The sequence below is a fragment of the Triticum dicoccoides genome, chromosome 3B (assembly GCF_002162155.2).
Source record: "Triticum dicoccoides isolate Atlit2015 ecotype Zavitan chromosome 3B, WEW_v2.0, whole genome shotgun sequence".
Taxonomy (NCBI): domain Eukaryota; kingdom Viridiplantae; phylum Streptophyta; class Magnoliopsida; order Poales; family Poaceae; genus Triticum; species Triticum dicoccoides.
This window is the reverse complement of record NC_041385.1, coordinates 546,252,116-546,261,733: the sequence shown is the minus strand read 5'-3', so window position 1 is coordinate 546,261,733 and position 9,618 is coordinate 546,252,116.

Genomic DNA, 9,618 nt, shown 5'->3' with positions numbered 1-9,618 from the left:
CATGGCAAAACTGGTTTAAGGGTATTTGGAAGCACAAGTAGTATTTCTACTTGGTGCTGAGAATTTGGCTAGCATGAGGGGGAAAGGCAAGCTCAACACGTTAGAGGATCCATGACAACATACTTTATCTCAGATATAAGAAAACATAACTCATTATGTTGTCTTCCTTGTCCAACCTCAACTCTTTAGCATGTCATATTTTAATGAGTGCTCCCAATCATAAAAGATGTCAATGATAATATATCTATATGTGAAACCTCTCTTTCCTTATTACTTCCTATTAATTGCAACGATGACCAAAGCTATATTTGCCAACTCCCAACAACCTTTAATCATCATACTCTTTCTATGTGAAGTCATTACTTTCACTAAGATCAATATGAACTCTTTGATTCTTTTTATTCTTTTTCTTATAATCACCCAGGATCATGGCAAAATACTCAAGCCCTTGACTCAACACTAATCTTTATTATATAGCTCACGGACTCAATTACAAAGAAGGATCATAAAGCAAAACTCAAAACTAGACCATGCCATGACTTTATTCTACTAAATCAAGATACTACTAAAAGGATCGAACTAAGAAAAACGGTAAAGATAGGAGTTGTGATGGTGATACGATACCAGGGCACCTCCCAAGCTTGGCAGTTGCCAAAGGGAGTGCCCATACCCATGTGATTATGTCTCCTTCTTTGTTGTTGGTGGTGGAGGTGTTGTTGATGATGCGAGCTTGTCGTCCACCTTCCATGGCATAGGCTCACCATCATAGAAGGATGACCGAGTCTCCGGAATCCTCAAATCTGCAGCCAAACTCATCCTTTTGAATCTATATTCATACTCATAGTTTTGGTTTTACAGATCATAGATTTGGGCTTGGAGGTGCTCGATCTTCTCATGTAGCTTGAAGATGGCCTCCTCGGTCTTCTTGGCATCCGGCTCGTAGTTGTTGGTGAACTCCGCGAGCATCTTGTGGGTAGCGTTGATTCCACGCTCCACCATCCCCTGGTACTTGAAAACTTGTTGCTCCATTGCTTCAAGCCTCGACTCCACGCTTCTGATTCCCTTTGGTCCCTCAACATCGCACATGTGCAGCAACCCATGACGCATCTCAATGGTTTGAGGGTGTCGCAGCACCTCCGCGAGGTAAGGGTTGATCACCTTCTCAAAGAACTTGTCCTTGGAAGCACTTGGGGTCGTCATGATGATCTAGACCTGTCAGAAAAACAGCTCGAAACAAGAACAGGGGAGATTTGCGTGATACGAGAGTCAAAACCTTCGGGAGTATATATAATGAATTTTTACCGACCAAAATACGTACTGTGCAAGAAAACAGAGTCCGGAGGGCACATGAGGTGCTCACGAGGTAGGGGCGTGCCCAGGGGGTAGGGCGCGCCCTCCACCCTCGTGGAGGCCTCGTGTCCTTCCCGGACTGCCACTTATTTTTCTATTTTTCTAAATATTCCAAAACGGAGAAATATTGCCTTAAAAATTGTTTTGGAGTCGGTTTACTTACCCTAATACATACCTATTCCTTTTCGGAGTCTGAAACGGGCTGGGAAGTGTCCCTTATTTATTCCTCCGGGGTTACGGTTTCAATAATATTGGTTTCAACATTTATAGGATTACCTGAGATATAGTGTTTGATCCTTTGACCGTTTACCACCTTTGGATTTGTGCCTTCGAAGTTGTTGATTTTTATGGCACCGGAGCAATAGACCTCCTCGATAACATAGGGACCTTCCCATTTGGAGAGAAGTTTTCCTGCAAAAAATCTTAAAGGAGAGTTGTATAGCAATACATAATCACCTACATTAAACTCGCGCTTTTGTATCCTTTTGTCATGCCATCTTTTAACTTTTTCTTTAAACAACTTGGCATTTTCATAAGCTTGGGTTCTCCATTCATCAAGGGAGCTAATACCAAATAACCTCTTCTCACCGGCAAGTTTGAAATCGTAGTTGAGTTCTTTAATAGCCCAATATGCCTTATGTTCTAGTTCAAGAGGTAAGTGACAAGCTTTTCCATCAACCATTTTATATGGAGACATACCCATAGGATTCTTATATGCAGTTCTATAGGCCCATAATGCGTCATCCAGTTTCTTGGACCAATTCTTTCTAGACCTATTAACAGTCTTTTGCAAAATTAATTTGAGCTCTCTATTGCTCAATTCTACTTGACCACTAGACTGAGGGTGATACGGAGATGCGATTCTATGATTAACGTCATATTTAGCAAGCATCTTACAGAAAGCACCATGAATAAAGTGTGAACCACCATCAATCATTAAATATCTAGGGACTCCAAACCTCGGGAAAATAACTTCCTTAAGCATTTTAATAGAAGTGTTATGATCAGCACTACTAGTTGGAATAGCTTCCACCCACTTAGTAACGTAATCAACAACAACTAAATATGAGTATATCCATTAGAGGCAGGAAAAGGTCCCATATAATCAAAGCCCCAAACGTCAAATGGTTCAATAACAAGTGAATAATTCATAGGCATTTCTTGACGTCTACTAATATTACCAATTCTTTGACATTCATCGCAAGACAAAACAAACTTACGGGCATCCTTGAAGAGAGTAGGCCAATAAAAACCGAATTGCAATACCTTATGTGCAGTTCTATCTCTAGCGTGGTGTCCTCCATAAGCTTCGGAGTGACATTTGCGTAGGATCTGTTCCTGTTCATGCTCAGGTACACAATGTCTAATAACACCATCTACTCCTTTATAAAGATGTGGGTCATCCCAAAAGTAATGTCGAAGATCATAGAAAAACTTTTTCTTTTGCTGGTATGTGAAGCTAGGTGGTATAAACTTAGCGACAATATAATTGGCATAATCAGCATACCATGGAGTGCTACGAGAAGTGCTTATGACATTTAATTGTTCATCAGGAAAGCTATCATCAATAGGTAGTGGGTCATCAAGAACATTCTCTAACCTAAATAAGTTGTCTGCAACGGGGTTCTCAGCTCCCTTTCTATCAACAATATGCAAATCAAATTCTTGCAGCAGGAGAACCCATCTAATGAGTCTAGGTTTTGCATCTTTCTTTTCCATAAGATATTTAATAGCAGCATGATCTGTGGCACTTTTCCCAATTCAAGACAAGATTAGTTTCTTCGCATCTCTACAAAACTCGAGCAAGATTGCTCAAGCAATCATCAAAAGAGGAACCATAGACGGAAAAGTCGTCCATGAAAACCTCACAAATTTTCTCGCAGAAGTCAGAGAATATAGCCATCACGCATCTTTGAAAGGTAGCAGGTGCATTACATAAACCGAAAGGCATACGCCTATAAGAAAAAGTACCAAAAGGGCATGTAAAAGTAGTCTTTGATTGATCTTTAGCCGACACAGGTATTTGAGAAAAAGCGGAATAACCATCTAGAAAGCACTAGTGTGTATGTTTGCATAATCTTTCTAGCATTTGATCAATAAAAGGTAAGGGGTAATGATCTTTCTTAGTAGCCTTATTTAATTTGCGGAAATCAATTACCATCCTATAGCCTGTGATAATTCTTTGCGCGATCAATTCATCCTTATCGTTAGGGACAACAGTAATACCTCCCTTCTTAGGGACACAATGGACAGGACTTACCCACTGACTATAAGCAACGGGATAAATTATACCTGCCTCCAGAAGCTTGAGTATTTCTTTTCTTACCACTTCTTTCATTTTAGGATTCAAACGTCGTTGAGGGTCACAAACTGGTGTGGCATCCGCTTCCAAATTTATTTTGTGTTGACATAGAGTGGGACTAATGCCCTTAAGATCATCAAGTGTATATCCAATAGCGGCACGGTGCTTCTTCAGAATTTTCAATGACCTTCCTTCTTCATGCTCTAAAAGGTTAGCACTAATAATAACAGGATATATTTTCTTGTCATCAAGATAAGCATATTTAAGATTATCAGGCAACAGTTTAAGCTCAAACACGGGATCACCCTTGGGTGGAGGAGGATCCCCTAGGATTTTAACAGGCAAATTGTGTTGCAGAATAGGTTCTTGTTTAAAGAATACTTCATCTATTTCCCTTCTTTCATTCATGAACATATCATTTTCATGGTCTAGCAAATACTGTTCTAAAGGATCACTAGGAGGTACAACAATAGAAGCAAGACCAATAATTTCATCCTTACTAGGCGATTCTTCCTCACGATGTTGTTTACTAAATTTAGAGAAATTAAACTCATGAACCATATCATCCAAGCAAATAGTAACAACATTCTTTTCATAGTCTATCTTAGCATTAACAGTATTCAAGAAGGGTCTACCAAATATAATGGGACAAAAGCTATCTTGTGGAGAACCAAGAACAAGAAAATCAGCGGGATATTTGGTTTTCCCACACAAGACTTCAACATCTCTAACAATGCCCATTGCAGATATAGTATCTCTATTGGCAAGTTTAATTGTGACATCAATATCTTCTAACTCAGTAGGTGCAATATCATGCATAATTTCTTTGTATAAGTCAATGGGTATCACACTAGCACTAGCACCCATATCACACAAGCCATGATAACAATGATCTCCTATTTTAACAGAAATAACACGCACGCCTACCACAGGTCTATGTTTATCTCTAGCACAAGGTTTAGCAATTCTAGCAGTTTCACCCTGGAATTGAATAACATGCCCATTGATATTATAAGACAAGAGATCTTTAACAATAGCAATATTAAGTTCTACTTTGACTTGCTCAGGAGGTGTATAAGTTCTAATATTGCTTTTACGAACAATAGTTGAAGCTTTAGCATGATCCTTCATTCTAACAGGAAAAGGTGGTTTCTCAACATAAGAAGTGGGAACAATAGGATCATTATAAGTGACAATCTTTTCTTCAACTTTAATAGGTGCAACTACTTTTACTTTTATGGGAGGATGATATTTAAACCACTTCTCCTTGGGGAGATCAACATAAGTAGCAAAAGATCAACATAAGTAGCAAAAGATTCACGGAAAATATCGGTATCCATAAAAGATTTAACACAATCAAACTTAGGTGTCATACCTGACTCCTTACCTTCGTCGAGGTCCGAATCTTCAGAGTTGCGTTTAATTCTATCCAATAAATTCCATCTAAATTCAATAGTCTTCATCATAAAAGAGCCAGCACAAGAAGTATCGAGCATGGTGCGATTGTTATCAGAAAGCCGAGCATAAAAACTTTGCATAATCACTTCTCTTGCGAGCTCATGATTGGGGCATGAATATAACATTGATTTAAGCCTCCCCCAAGCTTGAGCGATGCTTTCTCCTTTGCGAGGCCAAAAAGTATATATATAACTGCGATCACGATGAACAAGATGCATAGGGTAATACTTTTGATGAGATTCCAATTTCAATCTTTTATAGTTCCATGATCTCATATCATCACATAGCCTATACCATGTCAATGTGTCTCCCTTGAAAGATAAAGGGAAAGCCTTCTTCTTAACAACATCATCGGGTATACCTGCAATCTTAAATAGTCCACAAACATCATCCACATAGCGTAGATGTTCATCAGGATGCTTTGTTCCATCTCCTGTAAAAGTGTTAGCTAGCAGTTTTTCCATCATACCCGAAGGGATCTCAAAAGGATTTTCATTTTCAATAGGTTCAGTAGGTTGAGTAGGTTGAGGAGCAACTCTTTGCTCTACTGGACAGGGTGAAGATACCCCGAACAAGCCCCTTAGACATATACTTTCCATAGTAACAAGTGACAGAAAATTTCAGCACAAAAAATAAATTTTTCCTTACCAAATTCCACCTACCAAAGGCGCTTCACTCCCCGGCAATGGCACCAAAAAAGAGTCTTAATGACCCACAAGTATAGGGGATCTATCGTAGTCCTTTCGATAAGTAAGAGTGTCGAACCCAACGAGGAGCAGAAGGAAATGGTAAGCAGTTTTCAGCAAGGTATTCTTTGCAGGTACTGAAATAAGTCGTAACAGATAGTTTTGTGATAAGATAAATTGTAACGAGCAACAAATAACAAAAGTAGAGAAAGTGCAGCAAGGTGGCCCAATCCTTTTTGTAGCAAAGGACAAGCCTGGACAAACTCTTATAATAGGAAAAATGCTCCCAAGGACACATGGGAATATCGTCAAGCTAGTTTTCATCATGCTCATATGATTCGCGTTCGGTACTTTGATAATTTGATATGTGGATGGACCGGTGCTTGGTTACTGCCCTTACTTGGACAAGCATACCACTTATGATTAACCTCTATTGCAAGCATCCGCAACTACAACAAAAGTATTAAGGTAAACCTAACCATAGCATGAAACATATGGATCCAAATCAGCCCCTTACGAAGCAACGCATAAACTAGGGTTTAAGATTCTGTCACTCTAGCAACCCATCATCTACTTATTACTTCCCAATGCCTTCCTCTAGGCCCGAATAATGGTGAAGTGTTATGTAGTCGACGTTCACATAACACCACTAGAGGCTAGACAACATACATCTTATCAAAATATCAAACGAATACCAAATTCACATGACTACGAGTAGCAAGACTTCTCCCTTGTCCTCAGGAACAAATGTAACTACTCACAAAGCATATTCATGTTCATAATCAGAGGGGTAATAATGTGCATAAAGGATCTGAACATGTGATCTTCCACCAAATAAACCAATTAGCATCAACTACAAGGAGTAATCAACACTACTAGCAACCTACTAGCACCAATCCCGGACTTGGAGACAGGAATTGGATACAAGAGATGAACTAGGGTTTGGAGATGAGATGGTGCTGGTGAAGATGTTGATGGAGATTGCCCCCTCCTGATGAGAGGAGCATTGGTGATGACGATGGTGATGATTTCCCCCTCCCGGAGGGAAGTGTCCCCGGCAGAACAACTTTGCCGGAGCCCTAGATTGGTTCCGCCCCGTGGCGGCGGAGTTTCGTCCCAAAAGGTTGCCTTCTATTTTTTTCTCGTCGAAAGACTTCATATAGGAGAAGACGGGCGTTGGAGAGCCACCAGGGGGCCCACGAGGTAGGGGGGCGCGCCCCCACCCTCGTGAGCAGGGTGTGGCCCCCTGGCCTTCATCTTTGGCGACGATTTTTCTTTATTTATTCTAAGATATTCCATGGAGTTTCAGGCCTTTTGGAGTTGCGCAGAATAGGCCTCCAATATTTGCTCCTTTTCCAGCTTAGAATTCCAGCTGCCGACATTCTCCCTCTTCATGTAAACCTTGTAAAATAAGAGAGAATAGCCATAAGTATTGTGACATAACGTGAAATAACAGCCCATAATGCAATAAATATTGTCATAAAAGCATGATGCAAAATGGACATATCAATCAACACTTATTGGACCGCATACATCGGTATGTATTATTTCCAACAAGTCAGTAGCTCGTTCCATTGTTCCGGAGAACGGAGTTTTAGTCATCTTTCCCAAAAGGCACGGTTCGCAAGCATCAAATGATTCATAACCAAGTGATTCCAAAAATCCATCTTTATGGAGTTTCTTCATGCTCTTTACACCGATATGACCCAAACGGCAATGCCATAAATAAGTTGCACTATCATTATCAACTTTGCATCTTTTGGCATCAATATTATGAATATGTGTATCACTACGATCGAGATCCAACAAACTATTTTCATTGGGTGTATGACCATTGAAGGTTTTATTCATGTAAACAGAACAACAATTATTCTCTGATTTTAAATGAATAACTATATTGCAATAAAGATGACCAAATCATATTCATGCTCAACGCACACGCCAAATAACATTTATTTACGTTTAACACTAATTCCGAAAGTATAGGGAGTGTCCGATGATGATCATATCAATCTTGGAACCACTTCCAACACACATCGTCACTTCACCCTCAACTAGTCTCTGTTTATTCTATGACTCCTGTTTCGAGTTACTAATCTTAGCAACCGAACAAGTATCAAATATCCAGGGGTTACTATAAACACTAGTAAGGTACACATCAGTAACATGTATATCAAATATACCCTTGTTCTCTTTGCCATCCTTCTTATCTACCAAATATTCAGGGCATTTCCACTTCCAGTGACCATTTATTTTGCAGTAGAAGCACTCAGTTTCAGGCTTTGGTACAGCTTTGGGTTTCTTCATGGGAGTGACAACTTTCTTGCCATTCCACTTGAAGTTCCCTTTCTTTCCCTTTGCCCTTTTCTTGAAACTAGTGGTCTTTGTAGATCATCAACACTTGATGTTCTTTCTTGATTTCTACCTTCGTCGATTTCAACATCACAAAGAGCTTGGGAATCGTTTTCGTCATCCCTTGCATATTATAGTTCATCACAAAGTTCTAGTAACTCGGTGATGGTGAGTAGAGAACTCCGTCAATCACTATCTTATCTAGAAGATTAACTCCCACTTGATTCAAGCAATTGTAGTACCTAGACAATCTGAGCACATGCTCACTAGTTGAGCAATTCTCCTCCATCTTTTAGCTATAGAACTTGTTGGAGACTTCATATCTCTCAACTCGGGTATTTGCTTGAAATATTAACTTCAACTCCTGGAACATCTCATATGGTCCATGACGTTCAAAACGTATTTGAAGTCCCGATTCTAAGCCGTTAAGCATGGTGCACTAAACTATCAAGTAGTCATCATATTGAGCTAGCCAAACGTTCATAACGTCTGCATCTGCTCCTGCAATAGGTCTGTCACCTAGCGGTGCATCAAGGACATAATTCTTCTGTGCAGCAATGAGGATAAACCTCAGATCACTGATCCAATCCGCATCATTGCTACTAACATCTTTCAACTTAGTTTTCTCTAGGAACATATCAAAATAAAACAGGGGAGCTAAACGCGAGCTATTGATCTACAACATAGATATGCTAATACTACCAGGACTAAGTTCATGATAAATTAAAGTTCAATTAATCATATTACTTAAGAACTCCCACTTAAATAGACATCCCTCTAATCATCTAAGTGATCACGTGATCTAAATCAACTAAACCATAACCGATCATCATGTGAAATTGTAACGCCCCGGATTCGATGCGCCAGGTGTCTGCCAGTTATTCGCCGTAGTTGCCATGTCATTTGCTTGCGTGTTGCATTTTGCCATGTCAGCATCTGCATTTCATCTGCATGTTTTTCAAAACTTGCATCCGCTCAGGTCCTCCCGGTTCTCTCCTTTGTCCGTTCGGAGTCCAGACCACACTCGCACGCGCCCGCGGCACCTCCAAAATATTATTTTATAAGTGGCATAAAAATGTTCTCGGAATGGGTTGCAACTTGTCGTGCAGTCTTATTATAGTGTAGACAGAGCGCCTGCCAAGTTTCATCGCATTAGGAGTCCATTTGATAGCCCAACCGTTAAATATAGCGGTACCGTTGCCACTACCTTCGTCGGATGTTTCGGTCTTCGAAACTGCCGCCGGGCCTCTCTCTCTTTTCTCTCCACTCAACCCAACCTCTCTTCACAACCCACCTAGGCCTGCCAACCCCCCTCGCGATCAGATCTGTCGGATTACGATCGGAGGCTCCAAAACGCTCCAAAACCCCCCTCTAGCCCTAGCCCCCTGCTATATATGGACCTTCTAGTCCATTTTGGGCAGCCCCTAGCCCCCCACCTACCTCTAGCCCTCTCCCTCCTCAATTTCCGCA